The sequence below is a fragment of the Mus caroli genome, chromosome 9 (genome assembly GCF_900094665.2).
Source record: "Mus caroli chromosome 9, CAROLI_EIJ_v1.1, whole genome shotgun sequence".
In the NCBI taxonomy this organism is placed as follows: domain Eukaryota; kingdom Metazoa; phylum Chordata; class Mammalia; order Rodentia; family Muridae; genus Mus; species Mus caroli.
The window spans coordinates 22,475,373-22,501,376 of record NC_034578.1 but is presented as its reverse complement, the minus strand read 5'-3'; the positions used below and the strand labels follow the sequence as shown (position 1 = coordinate 22,501,376).

Sequence of the window (26,004 nt, the reverse complement as noted above, 5' to 3'; positions counted from 1 at the left end):
ATGGAAGTGTAAGCCGAATAAACCCTTTCCTCCCCAACTTGCTTCTTGGTCATGATGTTTGTGCAGGAATAGAAACCCTGACTAAGACACCTCCTGACCTTTCAGCTCTTTATGTAACAGTAACTATGGCAGCATCTTTAACCTGATTTTTGCTGGTATGTGGACTCCCACTGTTTCTAGAGAATTCTTAATATGAGGTTGTGATGGTTTTGTATATGCTTGTCCTAGGGAGTGGCACTATTTGGAGGTTTGACCTTGTTCAATTAGGTGTGTCACTTTGGGTATGAGTTTAAGACTTTCATCCTAGCTGCCTGGAAGTCAGCCTTCAGATGAAAATGCAGAACTCTCAGCTCTGTCTAAACTATATCTGCCTAGATGCTACCATGCCCCCACCTTGATGATAATGGACTGAACTTCTGAACCTGTAAGCCAACTCTGGGTGAAATATTGTCCTCATAAGACTTGCTTTGGGCATGGTATCTGTTCACACCAGTAAAACCCTAAGACAGAGGTGCCAGACAAAATCTGGTGCTAACACCTCTATCTTTTGCTGGTGTTCCCACCTTACAGCCACCATTTATAAATGTTTTAGTTAGGACTCAGCTGCAGTGAGGTATTTTTTTGGATTTAAAAAAAATTTCAACTGATATAAGATGAAGGCTAGAAAATAAATATTTTCTTTTCCTATCCATTTGCATGCCCCATAGTTCTATCTGAAGTCCATCTCTCCTTTTAAAGATTTTTATGGAGAGTGGAAGGAATGATTTGAACCATATCATCATTTTTTATCTGTACCATTCCTGATGGTATAACCTCTTCATGGAATTTGATCACTTTGCTATTGCCCTTGAGAGCTGTGGACTTTCCAAAATGAAATTTCCCTCTCTCAGGGCTGCATGATGTCCTTAATTACACATCTAACTTGGCCATGCAGCTGTCAGACATATCATCTCTCTGTTAACAGAGATCCGACACCAGTTGCCTGAAACACATAATGTCTCAGATGATAGCCAGTACTCACTGTGTATCCAAATACCATTGTGAGCACTGGGGTACAAACTTCAGCCCGAGCCATAAGCCACACCATTCATTGACTCTTTCTGAAAAGGGGCAGAGCTCTTCTCTTGCCTGTTGGGGTTGTTTTAAGATGAAGTGAGATACAGTATAAAATGCTGTATGAAGGTTTGATGTTATTGTGAGTGGGTTCATCCATTTGCATTTTAAGCAGAATGTTCTGTGTCTAGATCCAAAGGGCTAACAAAGTGCATTTGGTATTGCAGGAGGCACACAGAAACAGTCAGTCAGATAAAGCAAGGCAACAATTTAAAGCCTCTTCTCAGTCTCCCTTTATAAATTTCTCCTTCCAACGCTTCTTTAATTCTTTTAAAACTCAGTAAGCATGTAGCCAGCCAAACTGGAATTGTTTGGTCACCTCATAAGGATCCAGAATGTTGGAAAAGAATCTTGAGTTCCTGTGCTCCCAGGGAGTATCAATCTTTCCTCATGGGAATTGTGACATAGAAGATGGGGTACGGTGTGGCAGAAACAGAGATGCACAGCCCTGAGGCATCTTATGCCACAGATCTCCTCTCAGAGGTGACAGGTATGCTATACAGGGTACTGGGGGAAGGCCTTCTCTCTGGCAGAACCCTGGCCAGCTTGGCTTGTGCAGAAAAGAGCCCAGACATGCCATATGGGAGGACATTTTGTGGAAGTCATTAGCAGGCTTGGAATGGCACAATTCAGATTGTTAAGAGAGAAGGAAGCCAGAAGCCCTGTCAACTGGGAGCAGAGCCACCGAGGAAGTTAGGAGAAAGAGGAGGAGGAGGAGGAGGATCAGGAAGACTCTGGTCAGTCCAAGCTGTCGTATATTCTTATGAGAAGGGAGATAGGGCTGTCATGATAGGAAGCTCCAAACCATGCCTAGAAAACATTTTTCAAGTACAGACAAACCAAGATAAGCCCAAGCTCTGTTTAATAAATTCCCTGTTTCATAACATCAATTGCTACCAAGATCTTTAATTTTTCCAAATTGTTATAAAATAAAGTGCCAGGACTACAAACCATCACTGGGAGTTGACTGCTGCTATTCCTGTGCTCTTTGCCCTTCTGACTGCTCTCTGAGGATGCAGACACAGATATAATCTTACAGGCTAGAATAGTGTGGTTCCCATTTTATACTGTTTCCTTCTTCCTCAGCATTTCAGGGTTGTCTGTCTGATTTAGTACCAGACGTCTCAGTTAGACCATTGAGCGAAGGCTTCACCTATCTGGACAAACTCTTCAAAGGCGCTATCTTGTGTCTAACTGTGGGCACCCCAAGGGCTGTGGATTTAAAATAGTCTCATCTATAATTGTGGGCACATGTTCTTTGGGAGAGAGCTCAGGTTTAGCTCCACCCAGGAGAGAAACAAAACATGCAGAACTTCACTCAGATGCCTGTCCAAGACCATAAGAAATCATGGAACAACTGCCTATGAAACAGACCACTCAATCTGTATCACTTAGTAGGTATGAGGGACTTGCCCTCCTCTTACCCAGCATACTGCTCACATGTCAAGGAGACAAAGCCTTGGGCTGGCAGATGAGTTTTTGGATTTTTTCTCCTCTAGCATTTGCTACTTCCATGTATCTTGCTGTTCACTTTTGCTTGAGTAGTCAATCAACAGTGTCCCACCCTTCTATTGCCAAACATTACTTAGCTAGGATTCAAACTTGGAGTAGGTTGTGTCACTGCTTATATGCTTTATTAGTTCCTTATTGTCTACAAAGTTCTTTTCTCACAAACAAAAGAAAAGAAAAGAAAGAAAATACAACACAACAAAACCAAACAAAATGTCCTTACAAGGTCATTGTGGCTGTTTGTGACCTTCCTCTCCAGATTTTTGCCAACATTCCTCTTCCCATCAACACTTAAGACCTCCTCGTCCCAGGAAACAAGCCCTTTAGTCACCTCTGCCTCATGCCTGCAGCTACCTTGTAAAACTGCTCACTGTAGACCGTGGATCTGTGTCCTACACTAGACACGGCTCTCTTCATCCTACAGGCCTACAGTGCACAGTTTATAGAGCTGTAGCCAGTCTCTCTCCTGTGAGTGAGTGAGTGAGTGAGTGAGTGAGTGAGTGAGTGAGTGAGTGATCAGAGGTTCATTTCACTAACATTTACCTTAAAAGTTGTGTGGCATGCTCATGGAAAAGAGCTACAGGAGTGGAGGCAATTGTAGCCATGCATGGGACTTTGACTGTATACATATCTTTGCCACTAGCTGCCTGGTAGTTTATTCCAGGTCTGTGACCTTGGAGCTCAGCTGGGTTCTGGGTAGGGTGATTTCACTGCTCAGAGGTCTCCTCTGGAGTCCAGGCGTGATTCTAGCTTTGTCTTTCAGCTGGTGTGTGTGACACTGGACAGATCATTGCATTCCTCTTGGTCTTGGCTTCCTCATGACTATAACGAGCATGGAAGCCCTTATGTCCCTTTCACATTTCCAGTTCTGCCATGCTGAGCTGGGAACCCATTCTGTTCTGAGAACTGCACAAGAAGAAGAGGATTAGGGAAAGGAGAAAGGAAGGAAGCACAGAGCCATGGACTCTTCCACTTCATTCACCATGGGGTGGTGATCATATATGTGGGCATCCCTGCAGACTTCTAAGAAGAGCCACAAATAATGGCAGTTTCTTAATTAAAGCGACAGACTTCTTACTGTCCCCATAAATGAGCCTTGGTCTCTTCCTGTCCCCCATGGTCTATTCATGACCCCAGGGGATCATGCTTAGAAAGTTGGGCTCAGCACTTCAGAGCCACATACCACCTCTTTCTTCCCTGTGCCACTAGAATCCAATGTCCCAAATGATTATGTCTCAAATAAGGGGTAGAAACTCTTTAGTCATAGTTCCAGGTCCCTTGAGATCTTTTACATCAATAGAAATTCCAGCATCTCCTGAGGGTGTTTCAGAGCAAGCTGTGCCCCCCTCCCACCAGTTCAGGCTGCAGAGTCTGGCTAATACACCAGCTTCACCTAGGTTTGAATTATGGCCATGCACTGTAGGTACCTCACACCTAATCACACACTGATCAGGGCCAGGCTGTGTTCCTAGTTTTCTCAGCAACTCTCAGTGGTGATGTACATCTTTTGGCTTGTTTTAAAAATGGGAGTTGAAGAAGTAAAATGTCCTGTAAATAATCCTTTTCACCATAAGGTACAGATAGTAAAAGAGATCAGTAGAAGAAGGGTCTCAAAGCAGCATGCAGTTCTTCATTTGATAGACAAAGACTTGGAACACAGAGAAAGGACATTATGGTTTATGTGGTTCGCTTGAAGTTTCCCTGTTGGAAATTTAATCATGAAAGTCTTGGGTTAGTGGCATTGACATGGATGATCAAAGGTAGAGCTTTGAGTAAGTTACTGAGATTGGGTGAGGTGATAAGACTGGGGTGCCCGTAATAGTATCAGTGGTTTGGTAAGATCCACTAGTGTACTTATCTTTGCCACATTATAAAACCCTTGCCAGACACTGATCAGGGCCAGGCTGTGTTCCTAGTTTTCTCAGACTCTAGAGCCAGAAAGGAAACAACTGCATTTTCCTTATCAATTGATAATACTCATATATTCTGCTATAGCATTAGAAAACAGAGTAAGTCATGGATTGGTTCACCCCAAACAGGGTGGGTAGAAGTTAGGTATCTGACCTCTAGCTCAATGTGCTTGACTGTGGAAGGATATTTTCTATTGCTTTTATTTTCTTAGGGGCAAATACTTCTAAACCAAGCAGTTCAATGTCTATCAGGATGATGCTGAGGCAGCAGGGAGTAGTTGTGCTAAAAAAGGTCTGGCTCCTTTGAAAGCCAATGGAACTGCCCAAAATCCTTTTCAGATGACGTCTCTGGAGAACACATTACATGCTAGGATCTTTCTTTTGGCTGAGTTCCTAGGATCCCCACCGTTTGGATTTAATAAGTTGGGTCTGATAGCAAGGTGGCAGTCCTAAGACCCCTAAAAATAAGAAAAAACATTTACCAAGTAGAAGAGTGAACAAATGTGGCATAAGAGGTGACATAAGCCCAGTCGTGTTCTTTCCATTTGCCAAATCCACCTCTGTGCTGCGCAAGTGCAGAGGGTGGTGATGGCAGAGACAAGGATGCTACACACAGCAGAAATCATGTCCAGTATTAAGCAAAGTGTCAGAAAGCATTTAGACATGTAAAGAAGCAAAGGCAATGCAGGTTCTATTTGCAGAATTGAATTTGTGTGCTGCAGGGAGGGTGCTATCATTTCTCATTGATAGAACAAAAGAGCCAGAAACATGAGAATTGATCTCAGGGAACAGAGAAATCAGGGCTGGTATTGAGACCAAAGGTGCCACCTGGCGGAGACACAAAAGTCCAGGCCTGAGACAAATCTAAAGATGAAAGGTGTGCAGTCTTCTGGTCAGGGTCCAGATCTGCATATGTGTGAGGATGTGAGGATGCAAGCCTGTTCCATTCCTTTAATGGGACTTGGAGTCAGTCACTGTAGAGTTTCACTCAGCTCTTTGCTCTAGCTCTGGTGTGGTGCTGAGGAAGGGAGAAGGGACCAGAAGAATGGACAGACTGACCAGGCCTCAGTTGTTGGCATTTGAGCCTCTTCTTTTCCCATTACACAAAACAGCAAATCTCTAAGAACTCATGTTCAAGATATGACTAGATGCCCCTTTCACAGCTTCAGACCAGAGAGGCAACTCTAGGTAAGAGCAGTTGGCACAAGAACGTACTGGAGTGCCAACAACTCACCCTCAGTTTGTTCCTTGGCTTGAGTCAGGCAAGTTGGCATGGAAAATGTTCCTTGGGGGCCAGTTTGCAGGGATCTGCAGAAGGCTGGAGCCAGTTACAAAATAACCACAGCCCAGGAGCAGCTCAGCTGAAGGCAGAGGACAAATGCCTGTCAAGGGGTTCTTGGAGCCAGGGTGAACTGTCTGAAATTGGCCATTTAATCCTGATGCTTTTAACAAATTCTGTGAGTAGCTCCTATTTTAAAGATGTGTACCTTAGTCTCAGAGAGGTTTTGGGCTTTGTCCTAAATCACATAGTTTGTGTGTGAGAGAACTGAGATTTGAATCTAAGTACCTGCCTTTAGGTTTCAGTTGTCCCGGAGAAAGACTTGAGAGGAGGTGGACTTCGAGCAGTACTTTAAGTATGACAGTATAGGTTCATGGCAATGTTTCAAGGACCAGAAAGAATAGCATGAGCAATAGAGGCTTCTAGTCTTTACAAAGATAAGGGGGAAGAATCTGCAGGAAGGTTACAGATGGAAGGGGGAGGAGCTGGGGGCAGAAGGGAGGAGGAGGAAATGGAAAAAAGCTTTGAAGAGAAGCCAATGGGAGGCCATGGGCCTTTGGTGCTGCTTCCATCTGTGGGCTGGGAATTGAGTATGGGAGAAAAAGGCTGACTAGAAGGGGAGACAGAGGAACTGAATGAGGTGAAGAAGGAAAGGCCCTGACTTCTGCTCTCAGAAGAACTCCACATCACAGCTGGTTCCAGGATTCAGAGTCATTCAGATTGAGCTCAGCTTCTCCCTGGTCCCTTCCTCCATTACATCTCCCTTCATGGCTCAGAGCCAAAGATTAGAGCAGTCCAAAAGGATTTTTGAGCTTTTGGTTTTTGAGCTGCTGAATTAGTCAGAGTTCTCTAGAGGAACAGAACTAATAGAATGACTCTATCTATCTATCTATCTATCTATCTATCTATCTATCTATCTATCAATCATCTATCTATCTATGTTTTTTTTTTTTTTTTGGATGGTGTGCCTAGTCATCTGGATTTTTGTTAATTCTAGATATAGTCCAGTTGACTACCTGGAACTGCTAACATAATGTGTTTGCGTTAGTTGTCTCCATTGACATTTTCTCTTTGGGGGACCAGAGTGTAGACATCACAGTATCCACATTCTAGAACCCAAAGAAATGGGCTTCTGTTTGCTTTAGGGCTGAGACTCCTCTCTTCTTCCCCTTTGGCTCTCATCTGTTGCAAGAAGTCTTTGTCTTAATGCTGTGGCAACTTAACTATTATATTTATTCAACCTATGGTCTTAGTGTTGAGTTGCATCTCATCATATTTAAATGGATGTGTGACAAGCCTTTCCACATACCATGGCAGTGACCTCCGTGGACCTTTTGCTAGTTTCAGAGGACATGATTTGGATGTAATGAGATCCTGTTAACACTCCTCTGGCAAAATACATATGCTCCTTTATACCTGATCCCTTCCTTTCTATTTAGAAATGGAAGGAGTGGTGTGAGTGGAAGATAGGACTTTGGGAAGGATATTCTCTAGCTAAGGCAAAAGACCCTTACAACAATGATAGCTACTAGGATGCCTACCTTCTCCCTTTTCTATTGTTCAGTTCGTGCTTGATTTCATGTTGAAGAATCATATAACAGTTGAAACCACCTTGCTCCTGATGACATTCAGGAATAATTATCTTCCATGGTGAGATATTCAGTTTATATCCCATAAGAAAATCCCAGATTCCAAGAATTTCCTGACACTGGAGATGTTTTTGTTAAATTGAGAAAAGTGGTTCCAAATGACCTCAGTGGAGATCAGATTGAAGGTAGTGGTAGCCAGGCATGACTGACCCTTGAAACACTGATTTATGAAATTCTTAATCTCTGATTAAATGTCATTCTGTCCTGGGGTAGAATGGCCACTTTTTTTCCTTCTTGAAAGAGAATGGATACACCCATGAGAAACAATAGATTTAATTTGAATCTACAATTAAAGATTAAATTAAAGCAGGTTCATAAAACCTCCTGCTTTAACAAACCTGCTTTTAGAAATGGTCCGATCCTTGGTGAGGTTTCAATATGGAGTGTACAGCCATAGAGGAGAGAGTAGAGGGGAAGTGTAATTCCTTGCCTTTTCCATCCTTCAAGGTTCTTCCCCTACAGGAACATCAGTAGAAACAGATTCTGTGCAGCTAAGAATCTCCTGCCATAGGTGGCTGCTGACTCTCTTGATGATGGAGATTTTGGAATCTGTGTTGGTGGCTGGGAAAGGGCTGAGCCAGAGTTCCAATAAGTCCCAGTTTATCTCCCTATAGTCCCAATTTCATATATTGCATTAAGGGGTGGAGCCTTGAAGGGATGGTTTCAGAGAGTAAGAAGACACACACATTATAATAGACACAAATTTTCTTTCTTCTCTCCATGTATCTAGAAGTAAAGTTTAACACCAAAACATCAGTTGACATTTTAAGGAGTTAAATTGGGTTGACTGGCAGGAATCCATTGTATCTGTGTGTATCTATGTGGGATTGGTTCTAGTCTCTTCCCACCCCAGGTACCAAAATCTGTGCATACCTAAGTTCTTTATGTAAAACTGTAATGTTGCTATAACCTATGCACATGCTCCCTGAAACTTTAAATTATCTTCAGCTTACTCATAAGTCCTAATACAATGTAAATGTTATGCAAATAGCTGTTAGACTGTATTGCTTAGGGAATAATAACAAGGAGAAATGTCTGTATATGTTAAGTACAAGTGCAAATTATTTTCTGAGTATTTAAAATTCAAAGTTGGCTAGGTCCACAGATAGAGAACCCGTGGATATGTATACTTGCCTCTTTCCTAAAATAGTTGAGAAGCCTGAGAGAATGAAGTCTAAGGAAGAAAACTCACCCTTGAGGGAAGTTGTCACATGCCTGGATATGGCCAGGCCAACCAAGAGTGTGTAAGAAAATGTAGGAGGCAGGCTATAATCTTACTCTCTTTAATTAGGACCAGAGAAAATCAGCCCATGGAAGTTGTTAAAAATCTGGCTGACTTAGTAGATGGCATCAAAGTAAGACAAGCCAGAGGAGATGTGAGCCAATAAATAGTCAAGAGGGATTATAGTAGAGGGCCCTGTGCAGACCTGTAAACGAAGCTCAGCTAATTTAAAGCAAAGGGCAGAGGTTGAAATCTGATGACTTGTATCTAGAGTCACATTTAAAGGTGCTTACATGCTTGATTCTTCCAAATGCATCTCTACACTCTGTGTCTTGTATGAATGGTGATTCCTTATCTCTATTAGTTAATTGCTTTGACTTGGCTTTGGAGAGAAACAACTCCCAGTGATAGACTCTGCACTTGTTTCTTCTGCTTATTTACGTGTTTCTGCCTGTGTCCTTTTCAAATTATTTTAAATAATAAGCTTAGTTTTAAGCACATTCAAATGCAAGAGCATACTGGGATTCTTAGATCATATTGCCATATTTACCAGAAACCTAACACTTTACAGTGTGAGGTTACAATGAAAACACAAAATATAAAAGGGCTCCCACTCATATATGGCCACCTAAAGCCTGACACCCTCTAGGGCAGTTATTCTCAGCCTGTGGGTTGCAATAGAGTTAGGGGTGTGGGTTGAATGATCTTTTCACAGGGGTTACCTAAAATCATCAGAAAACACAGATACTTATACTATGGTTCACAACAGTAGCAAAATGAAGTTATAAAGTAGCAACAAATTCAATTTTATGGTTGAGGGTCATCATGGGTATCAGAGAATTAGGAAGGTTAAATACCAATTCTGGAGGCTATTGCTTGCCTACCAACTCTGTTAGTTCAATTCTGATTTGTCCAGGAGTATGCTGTCTTTGGGCAATAATGTGCTTCAAGGGAAGCCAGCCTTATCAATCATGGTCATATTGACCTTGTCAATCATTGTCTGTGTTATATAAAGTGAGTAGCAGCCTGGACACAGTCTTTGACAATGGGATGATTAAAACCAAGTGAAAAAGCTCTGAGAGTTTTCTTTAAAAGGGACAGAAGAAAGAATTTGCCTCTCTTTTCCTGAGTATTGCACAGGTGGGTGTGAGCTCAGAGCCCTGCCAGGCCTAGTGTGACCATAGAGAGCTCAGCCTAAGAGCAGGTCAACATAAAGACATGGCAGCTGACATTATAGAGACCCACTCTCTTCCTGACACTGTGGGGTCATTTAATTAAAAAACCTTGAGTCCCTTTCCTGAAGCTGCTTATTTCCTGGGTAGTCTTGCCTCACTGAAACTTTTGTCATCGAGACTATTTTACATCTCTACATATCCATATATTGATTTTTGTAAGTCAGTGACCCTGTGTAGTAAGGTACCCATAGTCAGTGTCATAGCTTGCCAGAGAGCTAGTAGGTTCCAGAGGCGGACTCAGACCATTGAAGCCAATGCCTCTGTTTCATTATACCATATAGTAAAGCTAATGTTGGGCACAAACCTGGTTATCAAGGAAGAAGCATGTTCTGCTAAGGTAGCCAAAAGAATGAGCTCCAACAATAGTTGCTCCCATTACAGCAGCCATCTAGGCTCTGTCCTCCCTTGCTGCTCTGTCTAGCTGGAGGGATGCTGCAGTGACAGCATCTTTTATTGCAAAGGATGACAACTGATATCTCTCATTTTATCAGGCTTCTATCAGCAGCCAGGCAGCTCTACAAATCAAATCCACAGTGACTCAATCCCAAGCAGAGATGCTTCTGATTAACAGGAAGGATCTCCTCACTGCCTCCTAGATGAGGACCACAAATTCTCTGAGGACTATTTTGGTCTCTTGGCTTTAGTGTAGAGGGCATGGTTTTCCCTTGAATGCGTCATGTGGTTACAGTGCTTGATTCTACAAGACCTGTAGTAGACATGATATGAATGATTTATAGGCCATTTTGTCAAAAAACTCTTTCCATGGTATGTTTATCCTGCAGCCAGAAAGACCATGATGCAGAGAATGTTGGGGCTTTCAGAGTCTTGGAGACTTCTGGAGTCAAGAGTGGAACCAAGAAGGGAAGGATCCTAGCCAGCTGGGAACATGGGTAGAGGTCACAATGATGAGGGTATGGAAGAAGAAGGGATCTTGAGATTCTTGCTTAAGAATAACTAGGGCATCCAATAGCTGACTGTGATCATCCACTTCTGTGTTTGCTAGGCCACAGCATAGCCTCACAAGAGACAGCTATATCATGGTCCTTTCAGCAAAATCTTGCTAGTGTATGCAATGGTGTCAGCGTTTGGAGGCTGATTATGGGATGGATCCCCAGGTATGGCAGTCTCTAGATGGTCCATCCTTTCGTCACAGCTCCAAACTTTGTCTCTGTAACTCCTTCCGTGGGTGTTTTGTTCCTAGTTCTAAGAAGGGGCAAAGTGTCCACACTTTGGTCTTCATTCTTCTTGAGTTTCATGTGTTTTGCAAATTGCACCACAGGGCCTCCAATGGAGGAGCTAGAGAAAGCACCCAAGGAGCTAAAGGGGTCTGCAACCCTATAGGTGGAGCAACAATATGAACTAACCAACCCCCCCCCCCCGGAGCTCGTGTCTTTAGCTGCATATGTATCAGAAGATGGCCTAGTCAGCCATCATTGGAAAGGGAGGTCCATTGGTCTTGCAAACTTTATATGCCTCAGTACAGGGGAACTCCAGGGCCAAGAAGTGGGAGTGGGTGGGTAGGGGAGTGGAGGGAGGGTATGGGGGACTTTTGGGATAGCATTTGAAATGTAAATGAAGAAAATACCTAAAAAAAAAGAGAAAGAATAACTAGGGCAGTTAGTTGCATGTGTGCTTTCAGAGAGCTGAAGCCTCCCAACACCTGGAGACATGGGCTTCGTTGGTATAATCATGAACCCCGTGGAAGAGAACAGTGGTGACAGCTTCTTTTTGAGTCTTTGTTCTGTGACAAGATCTTATTTTATGTAGATGACCTCGTACTCCTCAGGACAGTCTGAGAAGAGAATGCTAGTGAGGGAACAGAATCAGAAGGGTTACTCGAGTTTTGCAAGGTCACCTAGTGAGATCCTGGGCTAGAACTCAGGTCTTCTGTTTCTAAGCAATAGGCTCCCAACTAGTCTAGAGTCTAGTAGCTGAGGCCTTAGGTGGGTATCAGGATAGCTTGCCACTGGGAGCTATGGAAATGTCATGGAGTTACATGTCCCAGCAGCAGCCAGAGAGAAGAGGCCCCTTCTGGAATTTGCTTGTGGAGCTGTTTATTACCTACCAGGCATTTTCTGAAGGTGCAATTTGCAGAGCCATTAATGGCAATGAAGTTCCAGTGGGTGTCAAGAGACACAGGAAAAGTGGAGAATGGAACAGAGGCTGCAGCTCTTTCAGCTGCCCTTTGCAAGGACTAATGAAGCCTGTGCACTCTCCTGAACTTGACAGCTCCAGGAAATGTCAGGTGCCACCTAGAAGACCTTGTGGGCTTGTCAGCCTTCTTTTGTGCCAACACCAGTCACTGGAGGAGAAATTGCTATCACATGATGCTGTCCCTCCTTCCAATCTCAGGGTTCTGTAGGATAGTCAGAAAGAACTTTGGATTCAATTGCTGGACCTCTAACACTGCACACTAATGGCCTGTGTTACTTTGTACAATAAATGTTGAGAATAGCTCGACTCTATAATGAGGAATAACTCGATTCTAGTAATTTAATCTCCATTAAAGTCATCAGGAGCTATTTATTGATGTTTTTAAAAAGAGTGATGTGAAAGAACAGGCACCTCCCATCACACTGCCTTCCACGTCATCCTTCATGGTGCAGGCTCTGAGCAGGGATAGAGCCTAGAGACCTGGAGTTCTGCTTTGTTTAGGTGCAGTTTAATGCAGAGGAGAAGAGAAAATGAAAGAGGCAAGGGCAAAGGTCACACTGATGACTCTGGCTTCTGATAAAGCTGTGGGGCTCAGTGTGGTCTGCCCTTTTTGCAGCATCCATGCCCTCCCGTGAATGGCTAATCCTCACACAGGGGAAAGTATCGTGTGAGGTCAGGACTGAACGTCAGCTTTGCCTGGCAGGATGGTAAACACATGGGTAGGCAAATCTCTAAAGGAGACAGACAGCAGTCAGAGACAGCAGAGAAGGAAACAGAGGGAGAGAGTAACCAAAAGGACCTCCTGAAGGAGTGGACTCAGGATGCGGAGTGTGATTCTTCAGGGATGTGGCAAGGGGCAACAGGGAGATGGGGTTCATGGCTCAGATCTAGTTCCAGTCTCTGAAAGGGACTTGCTGTGAGACCTTGGGCAAACCAATGAGCTGATTGGAGCCTCCATTTTCTTATCAATGAAATAAGGATAATGATGCTCATTTTACACAATGTGTGCTAGAACATTCTCCGGGGGCCAGTAATGTGAGAGAAATTCCCAGAATATGGGCTTTTCCTCTACAGTCTAGAAGCAGCGTTTGGCTGAGAGGAGCTAGTGTGGCCAAAGTGTCTGAAGCAGTGTTTCTGCCTGGCAAGCTTGTATGTGAAGTGAAGCAAGGATTTTTAATATGAGTTATGCTATGTCCCACCCCTCATTCTCAAATAGAACTGTGCTTTCATGTTAATATCTGTATAAAATGTTGATTATTGATGAATCTATACTGGGGGCTGATTGTGTTGAAAATTATGTCAGAAAAGTTAAGAATATCTAGAAATGGACAGATGGAGAAACAAACCCCAGGAAGCAAACACTAAATTTATCATACATTGCAGTGGCAAGCATCAGGAATTGTCTCTGAGGCAGTACATATTGGCACAAGATGCTTAGTGAATTTGTGCATCAGCTAAAAGCTGAAGGCTAGTGTTCTCCATTGCTTCCCTCAAAGCAGAGGAGCAGGTCCTGGTGGGTCTAGCAGTGCACATTCACAGGAGAGAAACCTGATACCAAAGCATCAAGGTTTCCATACTTAAGGCTTTCCCTGCTGCAGACCAAGAACTGGAAACAAAAATGCAGAAGTATTCTGAAGGCTTCCGTCTTAGAGCCAATAGGAAGCATGCTAACATTTTGCTATGGAGCTCTTTGGGGTAGTCCAGATTGAAGGATCATCTGTTGATGCTACTGGGAAGGCTACTCCCTTCTGGGTAACAAATGTGTGTTCCGGAGATGTTAGCCCTTCCCCAGGTCAATCTGAGCGGCGTAGGCATCCTCACATGACATAATCCTAGGGACCCTGCTTCACAATGCCTCCTTCTCTCGCCTGAGCTCTGGCTCATCCTGAACTTCGAGATGCTATGCCACAGTGAGTCAATGCACATCTCAGGACAGACCCTGAAAGGCATCAGAAACCAGACCAGGAGATGGAAAGAGAGACATATTTGAGTTGAGTCTAAACTGAAAGGAAACTTGTCCAGATGGGTGTGGCAATCACTTTATCTGATGAATTTGGTGTATTTTCTTGCTCTAAAATTGTTTCTGTTATCACAACACTTGATGATCATTAGTATGCTAGAGTTAAATACACCTCAGTAGAGAGGTGGATGGAGGTGGTCAAATTCCTAGAGGTGGCAAAGGCCTAAGTAAGTCCAATGCTACTGAGTTAAAAGATCATTCCAGAAGGGTGCGACTAGGAGACCTCAAATGCTTGTCTTGGGAGAGGCCTGACCTTCAGGAGGACTCAACAAGGACTTCTGAGCTGAAGGTTAGGATTTGAAAAGCAGCTCGAGGATAAGGCTGGAGAGGACCAGATGATGTTGTACAGAGAACAGTCAAAAGGCTGGTGGCACTGTCTAGACACAGAGGAGACTGCACTTATTAGTAGTATCTGGAATGGAAGGGACCCCAAGAAGTACTTGCTGAGTACCAACTGTATGTGAGAGGTGAGTTGGAGACTGAATCCAGCAGTCAGCTGACTTTGTACAGTATAATGACATGGATTCTTCTATCGATCAAATAGCATGCCCAAGTGCTATTGGACACACTGGGAGGGACTCAAGTGTCTCTCCTGAGTGTACCTTCTAAGTCACACGTCACTGCTGTTTATACTCAGGAGAAGCGAAAGATGGAGAAAAGCCAGAATCTTTCCTCAGCTCACCAATTAATACAGGGTGGACCTTGAATTCTAGTCAATTGTTGGTGCAAAATTATTTGATAACATCTGGTAACATGTCCTGAAGGTTCCTAAGACTGGGGATGATGTTGAGCTAACTTTCTGAACTATTCTTTGTGATTCGTCACAACCCTAAAGATGGAGGAGTTACACTATTCCAGAGAGACTAACTCATCAGCATAGTTGTTAAGCTCCAGACCCGCTGCTTTTCCTGGCCTCTGTGACCACCTGAATGAAGACCCACTCTATGCTGGCTGAGTAACTCTTGTGAATTTCTGGCTGGTGCTTGGTTTCTGGGGTTTATCTCAAGGCCCTCTCCAAGGAAACTTCCTAGCAGGATTCTCTGTCCTGGAATAATGCTGAAGATAAGGGTCTGCTAGAGCTTCCATTCCCCTACAGCAAAGCTGCCAGTGAGTGGGCCCTCATGAAAACCTTTCCTGCCTTTTCTGTCTCCCACACAGCTGACTGGAGTATCAGGGCTGTATTTTCTTTTCCTTATAGCAGGTTCCTTCTGGAGTCAGGGGAGCTCCTGGGTTCAGAGAACTTGCCTGAGCACAGAGGAGAGTGACTGTCCTTCCTCCACATGGCCAGCTTCCTGGCTATTGTCACGGCATCTGCTCTAGGGAGTCCACAATGCTTTGTCAGCTGTGATCCACAGATTGTAAGCCCACAGTGGCCTTGTCTTCCTCTGTCCCAGCTTTGCTCTAGGCTGGGATGACTGCCTGTGTAGAGAACCCTTTTCTTGATCTAGCTCATCTTGTTCTTCACAGGCTGTACACACTGCTCTCTGCACAGGAAAAACTACCCTGTGAAGCTTCCTGGACTAGAGGAAGCTGCTTATGCCACCTCCCAGACTCATTCCCCCAGAACCTCAGCAGCATCATCTTGGGCATGCCTCTTGAGCCAATTCTCATTCCCCTTTCGCTCACCTGGTCTTAGCATCCTTTTCTTCTCACCCACATGCTTGCCAACTATGTTCTCCCTTCAGATCAGTCCTTCACCATGTCTCCTGTAACCAGAGAACCATTGGAAAACACTGCAGACTTGACCACAAAACCAAAAATCAAATCCTGGCAAGGATGTGGAGGAGCACTCAGACACTGCCTATGGGAATAAAAACCTGTTAAGTCACCAGGGAAATCATCATGGTCTCCAAACCTAAAAACAGAACTACTCTTTGATCCCTGTTCAGTTACACTCCTTCTAAATATACAGCCATAGGGACAGAAGTTAGCATGGCACAGAGGGTCTAGTTTGAGCAGCTAAATAGGGAAGCAGCTTAGATGCCTGCTATAGGACAGATGGATGGATAAAGAAAACATGATGTATATATACACTGAAATATTCAGCTATGAAGAATGAAAGCCTGCCATTTGAAAGAAAATGGATGATAGTGAAATCATTGTATTAAATGATATAAGCCATACTCAGAAAGACAAATATCAAATAATGTAGAGGGAAAGGTAAATTAAGGTAATAAAGGTATATGGATATGATCAAAAGATATGCACAATGAAAATGTATTGTGGAAAGTCATTATTGTCTATAATTGATACTCATGAACAACACTTTGTAAAATATCCCAGATGAGCTGTCTGTGTTCAGAACTCTCCCGCAGCTTCCCTGTGACTTTGAGTTAAAAACCTAACTGTGACTTTCACAGCCTCAGCCTCCTGACCTCTGCTGCTCCCCTACTCTAGTCTACCACCCAGCTTTATTCTCCTTGAACCTGCTTGCCATACCTGTGCCCCAGGGCATTTGTACCTGCTGCTGTTTCTGGCTGTACCACTCTTCCTCTGTCTGTGTGGTTGAAACCTCACTCTTTTTAGCTCTTTACCAATCAGGAGTGTCTGAGACAGCACACTGTCGAAGTAAACACTCAACCTCCAGTACAGGATGTGACATTCTCAGGCCAGGAAGGTGGATTTCCAGATGCTCAAGGGAACCCACACCCTGCAATCAGCACAGAGGTGGCAGCCACCACTTAGTGTAAAAGCTGTCTGTGAGTGAGGGTGCACATCCTGTTCACACATCTCATTCTGGCTCTGACCTCACCTGGGCACTATTCACTAATAGTCGAACTGGGACTCTTTCAAGTCCTTGATGGATTTTCCTGTTTCTCAACATTTTCTGGTAGTCCAAACAGCATAGAAACACCCTCCCTGACAACCTCTCAAAGCAAAGCAACCTTCCCATAATACCCCCTCTTTGTGTGACAGGACAACCTCTTTTTTCACAAGCCCTCACACCCCACTAATGGCAATTCCACAGGGCAAAGCAGTTCCTTCCCTGATACCTCATAGATAATTTTAGCAACATGTCCCCCAAAGACCTTCTTCCTGTTGACCCCAGGAGTATAGCGTCACCTTTTCTAGAAACTAGAAGTCACACAGCAAGCCCTCCCTATGGCTTATGCAGCTGATGTTCTTCTCCTATTTCTAGCTCCTTTTCCTCCCCTTCTCCTCTTGAGCCATTCTCCAGCAAACTCACAGCTCTCTGAAATACAATACATTGACTTACTCATTATCCTACTCAGCCTGGGCTGCTGGAGCAGCACACAATTGACTGGATGTCTGAAATAACAAACCTCAAGTTCTTTTCGTTCTTGGAGGTTGGGAGGCCAAGGTCAGGTGCTGGCAGATTTGGTGTCCGGTAAGAGCCACTTTCTGCTTTGCAAACATCTCTCACCACCATTCCTAGGAGGGATGCTATGTCCCCTGCTCTCATTGTATGGGTTTTATCTACCTCCTTACCTGGAAAACATCCAAGTCCTCACTTCTAGCTCCCCCACACTGGGCTCAGGGTTACACAAGACTCTTGGTGGGACTTTTGTCTGCTCTTTCCCTGATCTCATTATGTTTCATAGACTAAGATCTCTCTTCCTTTAAAAAATCATTTGTTTTTATTCTATGCATATATATTAATAGTTACATCCCATATGAGCAATGTGTGTGCATGGTACTCACATGGTCAGGAAGAGCACATTGGATTTCCAGAAACTTGGGTTAGTGTTATGAACTGTCATTATGAGTGTGGGTGCTGGAAATGAACTCAGGGCTTCTGCAAGAGTAGCAAATGATCTTAACCCCTGAGACATTTCTTCACTCCCAATTTCTCCCTTTGTATTCAACATGCTATTTGTAAAAACCAATAGGCTTAATTATGACCCTTTCCCATATACATAATGTAGTTTGTTCATATTAACCTACATACATTCTCTTGTACCTCTCTACACTTCAAGGTACCTGTGCATATGTGTATGTAAGGATATGTGTGAGTGCAGTATATGACTGCAAGATGCACTTTTGTTGGGCAGAGTTTACCTTTTCTGGTGTTCTCTACTCCTTACTTCATTTGTCAGGGGTTACAAAGATGGTAAATTCATTTTATCCTCTGCATTTGCCTAGGGGAGAACTCAGTTATCTGGGAGATGGGTGCGAGGCCTAGGCAAATGTGGCATTCTATGTCTAACTCTCAGGCCATATAGGATCTATAGCTCACTAGGACTGTGAATGGGAAAAATTGAAGGCCCTGTAGTAGGATTCTACTGAGAGGCACAGTTTAGCCTGATGAGACTTCATAGGAGCTTCATTTCATTTTTCAATGAAGAAGAGTACAATCTGCCTGCAGTGAAGGATCTTACTTGTCTCACTCTGCCTCTCTGCATGGTGTGTGCGCATCTGTGTGCCCTGAACAGAGTGTGTGCTGTCCTAGGTACTTGTCTACACATTGGTGTGTGCCACACATCCTTCCAATGCAGTCACATCTACAGAAGGTCTGCTCAACCTCCCCCCGCCCCCGCCCGACGACAATGCATATAAAGCACATTTTTTTTTTCCCAACACAGACATTAGGAATGGGCTTCTATGTGCAAGACTCAGCAAGGTTGTTGGGGAAAACCAACAATTTTTTCTGGACTTACTGTCTTTTCAGTCTATAGAGGCAAATGACAATGAGTAACTGCAGACTGTGTGCAAAGTAGTGGTAGTGAAATTTTTTTCTTGCTGAGTGCTTTTGGGTATCTGTAGATATGTACTTGAAGGTAGAATTTTCACATCAAGGGGTTTGCTCCTATATCAATGCTGTTATGTGTACTTGAGTATGTTTTGTAATTAAAGAGGGTGACCAAGAATAAAGCTGGGCATGAAAGATGATTAGATATGAGGGTGTGATGAGATGGAGGGCTGGAAGAGGGACAGTAATATGACCTAGTAAGCTGACTCAAAGATGGTTAGTCATCCTTACTGTCTCCGACCAGTAGTATGACTTCAGGTCTTTGTCTTGTTTATATAATCAATATCCCAGGACAGTCATCCTGAAAGTCCCATTAAGCCTTGCTATTTAATGTGTCTCCACCTGCACTCTAGTCTTACGTAGTAGATCAAGTGACTGAGAATAAAAGACACAGTGATCATACAACCACACTTTAGTGAATGTGTGTACAGCATGTTAACAGAAGGCTGCATCAGGGCAGTTCAGATATATTGCCCATCAGAGGAGGCTCTAAACAAAAACTGGAGTGACTAATAATGGGGAAGAAGTAAGGAAATGGCAAAGGTGAGGACGAGGAGGCAGCAATGGTGTGGTGGGGAACAGCTGAACATGAGGCACCTGCTCCTTGAAGAGAGCAGCGATGTCTGAAGCATGTGAGTTGGTCATAACGAAAGAGGCAACTTACCTAACAAATGGGTTCCTTCATTATTCTTGGAGCTAGAAGTCTAAGATAAAGAGCCCAGCAGAGTTGACTTCCCCTGATGTCTCCTTTTGTAACTTGAAGACTGCATCTTCTCTCTGTCTTCACAAGGTCATCTCTCTGTGTGCACGTGACTGTGTCTTGTTCCCCTCTTGTCTAAGGACATCAGTTGTGTTGTGTAAGGGTGCGAGCACTCCTGTGACTTCTGTTTACCTTAATTGCATCCTATCTTTGAATGCAGTCACATTTGGAAATGCCGGGTGTCAGGATTTTAGTATATAAACCCTGGGGGACACAATTTACTGCATAACAAGAGGATACAGAATTTTCCTCTACTAAGATTAGACACAGCGAGGACACCAGTCACAGGAAACAAAGATGCTTGGGCATGCAGAACATACCAGGGGAGGCACATGTGATCCAGCTTTGCAGAGTCCTTAATCAAGGACAAGTCACTAAGTCCCTCTGAACTTATAGGAGTGGGGCTTTGCACACTGCTCTGGAGGGGAATGGGAGAAGGGGCAGATAAAATTGAGAGGGCTTGCTAAGATGTCAGGGAGGGGTAAGCCACACAAGTAACTGATTGCCAACCATGTGTTAAGATCTGTGTGGGTTTTACTTGGTGGCTTTGGAATTTCTTTTTTAAAAAACAAAATAGAACAGCAACAAGAACAACAACAAAAAAAACAACAAAGACTTGAATGCAAAGCAGAACCAGCTCTGGACAGAGACAGAGACCAATATACTTAAAAATTAAAAAAATTATATCTTTATTATTTGAGAATCATAAATGTATACACATGTATAGAATAATGCATGTATAGAATGTGCTTGTATCCATTCTGTCCATACTCTTTCCCTTCCAACCCCCTACTTTTTAATTTAAATTTAATTTTTAATTTAAATTAGAATTTCAAACACAAGTACTATATTTCTACCATTTTTTTTACCATGTCTTCTTCCTCCTCCAGCTCATTCCCTACTCTCCTCTCAAATTCATGACCTCTTTTTTCTTTAATCGTTATTGTTACATATAAAGCCAACGGAGTCCATTTTGTATTGAGTGCATGTACGTGTGTTTAGGGTTGAACCCTTGAGATTTGATAACCTGTCAGAGGACTCATCCCTCAAGAAAACAGACTCTTTATCTTAGCAGCCATGGACTGCCTGTAGCTTTCTGTTTAGGGGTTGGGCCTCATGTGATTCTCCCCATTCATGTTGGCTTGTCAGCTAGAGTTCTCATTGTGCAGGTCTTGTTAAGATTTTCTGGGGTGCAACTTCCCTGTCATGTTTAGAAGATACTGTCATGCAGCAGGTGTCCTGGGTCTCTAGATCTTCTAATCTTTCTGCTCCCACATCTGTGATGTTTTCCCCTGTACCTTAGGTGTCAGTTGGGATTTCCATCCTCATTGTCACCTGTTCTCTGCCTTTTGACCAGTTGTGGGTCTCTGTCATAGTCATCACCTGCTGTAAACAAGAAGCTTTTCTGATAAGGAACTAGAGCTATGCTTATCTGTGGGTATAAGAACAAGTACTTGGAATCTTGTTGGGAATTCTATCAGTTTAGGAAAATGTTAGCCAACCAGCCATGAGTAGTGGCTAGGTTTGTAGTACCAGGAGTGAGTTCTCCTCTATTGAGCAGGCCTTAAGTCCAATTAGTTATTGATTACCCCCAAATCAAAATATCAGTATTGTTCCATTGCAGATATCATGCTAGGTCAAGACCTTTACTCTTTTTATCAGATAGTGTGAAAGCCTTAAGTGAGGCTGAGTGTATTTACAGTTTTTAGCTAGTCTCAAAACTACAGGCTTGCACATTTGCCTGCATTCCATGGGGCTACACTTGGCATTCATTTTAGAGGTTCTTCAAAGAGTCAGTTGTTTTCTAGTTGCTAGATGAGCAGATGGAAGCGGAGACAGAAAGTACAGAGAGGACGCTGCAGCTGTTGGGATAGAATATAGCCGTGGTGATTTCCTTTGGCACTGGTGTTTATTCATCATAAACCCATAATGATGAAATTCTGGACTCTGGCACAGTTTTAAGAGGAGAAACTTGGGGTATATTGTGAGAGGAGTTTCTTGGTATCTTCTAACTATCTTATTTGAGGGTCTAACTTTACAGAAGTGACCCACCACTCACATTGCTTGTCAGTCTAGAGGTGGTTTTCTGTCTAGAGTGTAAAAGATGCAATGCCCCAACCTGGCCTGGACAACTGTATTTTGTGTGAACTAAGAAATTCTGCTCTTTTTTTTTTTTTTTTTTTTTTTTTTGTGTCTCTTGCTTGTTTTCAGCCCAAGAAACTTCCATCTAATCTTCCCAGCAAACAGGGCAGTTGCTTTTCTGTTTATAAAAAGGGATAGCAAAGTTTCACCAGAGAGTAAGGTTTTAATGCCAAGCGGTTTTAAGCTCCCCTCTCAGCATGTTTTAACAGTTTGTTGCACGAAATCACTCACTAGAGTGGCTTTCAATGCAGCCTGAAGCTGTGCCATCTGAACCAATTGCTATTGCTCTCTCCTTCACATGTGTCTCCTGCCACCAAGCCCAGCACTGCTGTGCACCTGTCAATCTTGCAAGGTACTCAGGGCCTTATTGTTTTTGGCGGAGTCGAAAGCTGAGTGGCTAAGTGTTGTAAGCATTCAGGAAGTGGGTGGCTCCAGGGTAGTGGTTGTCCAGTGATGGAGAAGTCAGGGTTCTGCCACTGCAAAAAAGAGACTGTGCTGGGTAGGATGGGCTGATGACAGGAGGAGTGACTGTGGTTTCTTCAGACCCTATGATGGGCTTAGATCTCAACCTGAAAGCTGGCCATAGAAACAAAAATACAGGTAGAGCCAGCACAGGTTAGGGTAGCTCCTCCTCCCAGGTTTTCACAATGGTAAGCTAAACAGGCAATCATCCAGGCATGGCCACGCTGTTAATGGATGTGCTCTTAACCAGGTGTCTCTTTTTTTCCCCTTGCTGTAAATGGGTGACCTTAGTGTTGCAGTGCTGTCATAGGGAGTATGTGACATGATGGGTATACAGGGACAGGTGTCAGTGATGGCTACTGCATTGATTGCCTCTTTGAGACTGTGTCTTAGAGAAGTGCTCGACCCTCAAAACACACAGGGATTCACTCCATACCCTGAGTTTGTGAGTGGAGGTTCAACCTCTGCTTCTGCAGCTCCTCCTGCCTCAATCCTTTGGTCCTTCTCCTCTTATCCATAGCTCACTTTCTATTCCTTTTTACTTCTCTCTATTGCCATGGCATCATCTCCTGACATCTCTGTGGCTGACAGCTCTGGATCCAGTAAGTGCCCAGTGTGATGATGCTCTGTTGTAGGGCCTGATCTTTGCACAACAGAAAGTCAAAATGCTCTTCCATCTCCAACAACTCCACCCACCTGCCCCATAAGCAGGTGTCCTTAAAGAATACCACCTTAGGGGAAAGTGAAGCTGTTTTAATAAAATGGCAGGAGCACAGTAGGACCTTATTAAAATACAGAGAGATTAACAAGGCCTCTTTCCCCTCAATTATTAACAATGTACTTGTTCTTCGGAAAAGTACCCATGAAAATTTAAAACAGATGAAAATGGTTGTTCACTTAAAACGGCTCCGTTAATCTGTGAGTAATGTTTTATTCAGTGCATTAAATGAACACCGAGGTTGGACACCTGCTGATCTATCTCCCCAGGGTACCACAGGCACAGGGATGGAGAGTGATGAAGAAGCACAGACCAAGGGACAGCCGAGGGCCAAACCTGGAGTCTTCTTCTTAAGTTACCATCCAGTGCCAAATTAGGAAGAATGCATGAGAGGGTGAAGAGGAGGTGCCAACATGATAGCAGGGAAGATGGCTGCCAGGGTGGGGAGGGGGTGGTACCTCTGGTCAATCTCCTTAGTGGTCTTTGCTTCATTATCCAGTACTGCTTTGCCCTCACTGCTGTGTCTAGTCCTCTCACAGTTGTAAGAGGGACACAAGAAATTTCCACCTCCAGGTGCTGAGAGGGGGTGAAGTGACTAGGTGATTTTGACTGCTCTGGAAGTCAGGGCATGTGGGCCAGCCTGACAGAGAAGGCACAGTTTCTTCAGATGGAGACCAAGCAGGTTTTATGGGGTAAAGGGCACCCAGTGCTCATGGGGGGAACTGTGGAGGTTGCACCTGTTAGCTGTGTTTTTGATGCCTGATGCTTACTGATCTCTTCCCATTGCCATGAATGATATTGACCATCATAGACAGTAGATCAGTGTTTTTCAAGCAAATTAATGGGTTGGGGGATAAATCAATGAGCAATTGAAGTACGGTGTAAACTCTCAAGGACTCACACAAGCCTCAGCATACTTTATTTCAGGGCACTGGGGTATAGTGCAACAAATTCTGGGATACAGTCCTGGAGAACTTAGTAGTTATGTCTCATCTCTGTGATCCTTAGAGGACCATGGAGCTCTGGTAGGTCTTAAGACATAGCCCTCGAGTAGGGCCCATGTGGGCCCTACTACCTGTTAACCAAAACTGCTTTGACTGAACTGCTATAAAGTAGTTCAGAGAACACAGCCCTGGTGCTAGTACTGTAAAATGAGCTCTGAGTTCTACTGCTATAAAGTAGTTCAGAGAACACAGCCCTGGTGCTAGTACTGTAAAATGAGCTCTGAGTTCTCTGTATAGTAAATTCCTCTATAGATTATGCCCTTTCCCTCCAGGCATCCTTGATAACTGAAAACAGATGTGAAGACAGGTAGGAAGGATTTTAGGAGCCTGGAGTGAGCATACAGAGGTATAGACCACAGATGAACCCAGTATCTACAAGGCAACTATGTCTGTGTGCTGAATAGGTTTAGGGCATGGGAATGAGGGAAGGAGTCAGGCTCATCTCACTCAGTGACCATTAGTGACTCAGAAAGTGTGTCTGTGTGTGTGTAATGTGAGAGAACTCTTGAGGATGTCATCCTAGGGGTAGAGGGAAACAACGGAGCTTGTGGAGTGTCAACTCAGAAGCACACATTTTAGATTTGTTCGAATAAAGAGCAGTTGCTGAGATGACTTGGCCTTTGGAGATGACAATGACAGTTGTGTTGAAGACTAAAAAAACCATGAGCACACAGCTACACATATGTGAAGGGATAAAAAAAAATAAGATGGGGCTACAAATGGCAAGAAAGGCACAGAAGTTTGAGGTCTGTAGTCACAAGAGCTAGTTGCAGGACATTGGCTGCAGAAAGCCTGCCTCCAATGAGGTCTGGGGACAGCATGGACTTGATGCAGATATGGAGAATTTCCAGTGATCTGGGCCATGTTGGATGTGAAACATGAGCTCTTGGTGAACAGACCATAGCAATCCAAAGCAGACACAGGAAAAGTACTTGGGCTGCAGCAGGGATAGGAGATGATATACTGATGGTACTACAGCCAGATCAGAAACCAGTTCTAAATGCCTAGGTCATGGCTAAGGATGCTGCCCAGTGATAGAGTAGTGCAGGATGCAGATCTTTTGCTCCAATATTGTCAATGGCCAGGACAGGAGGGGGAGGGCCTTCAATACATGGGTCACCAGATGGCAACAAATAGAAGGCTACAGGAGAAAAATATCAGTCAAGAAGTGTGGCCAATGACATACCCTATTCTCATAGGAATTTCATGAATGGAGATGTCATTGAATGAAATAATAGACCCTATTTTGAGTCCTGAGCCTCAGAAGGAAGGATAAGTAAGTGTAGACTCTAGGAAGCAAATGGAGGCTGGGTTTTTTCTCCTACAGTTACTAATGTATTAGCTGTACACTTTTTCGGAGTGTCCAGACCTATGATTTCTGTCAAATATACATACTGTGACATTGTGGTTATTTCTGCTACTTTTTCCTCAGCCATAGAAAATTACTGTTCCACTTTATGCTCCTATGGTCTGCATTTTCCAGACATAGTATACAGACAAACCCACTGAGTAGATCTGGTCTGGGAGGCCAACTTTTTTGTTTGTTTGTTTAGCATGATTTACTCAGATGAATTCCATATTGCAGAAATCCCTTTATATTTCCAAGTAGTATTTCATTGTATGGCTATACTGGTGTGTGTTTGTCAATTTGCCTTTAGAACTTTTGGTATTTCCTCCTCACAGATTTTTGTCATTTATGAATAAAGCTATGTTAAGAAATCATATTCAAATATTACATGGACATATATGTTTCTGCTGAGTTAGGATTAAGTGTGTGTTTTATTCTATATGAAACCAACAAGCTGTTTTCCATCGTGTTTGCATCATTTTGCATCCTTGTCACAGCTTGTGAGAGCTGCAGCTGCTCAGCAGTCTTGCATGCAATTGGTGTGTTGGTTTCCAAGTACTAGGCAATTCTGAGCTGCGTAGAGCTAAACACTTAAATTTGAAGAGTGTTAAGTACTCTCTCTCTCAATCTCTCTCTCAACCTCTCTCTCTCTCTCTCTCTGAAGTGCTTGTATACCAAAGAAAGTTGGATTAGTTTTTTATTACTACAGTAAAAATACCTAAGACAACAACAACAACAGAGAGAGAGAGAGAGAGAGAGAGAGAGAGA

At 43.5% G+C, this 26,004-nt stretch overlaps 1 long non-coding RNA gene across 1 annotated transcript in view; it reads left to right on the top strand.

Annotated features, from left to right (window-relative positions):
* The first annotated feature begins 1,531 nt into the window (after positions 1-1,531).
* The window catches only part of LOC110301806, a 63,311-nt gene continuing 38,838 nt past the window's right edge, over positions 1,532-26,004 (top strand). The window contains exon 1 of the long non-coding RNA XR_002378741.1: positions 1,532-1,603. This is a non-coding gene — a long non-coding RNA (uncharacterized LOC110301806). The remainder of the gene's footprint in view (positions 1,604-26,004) is intronic.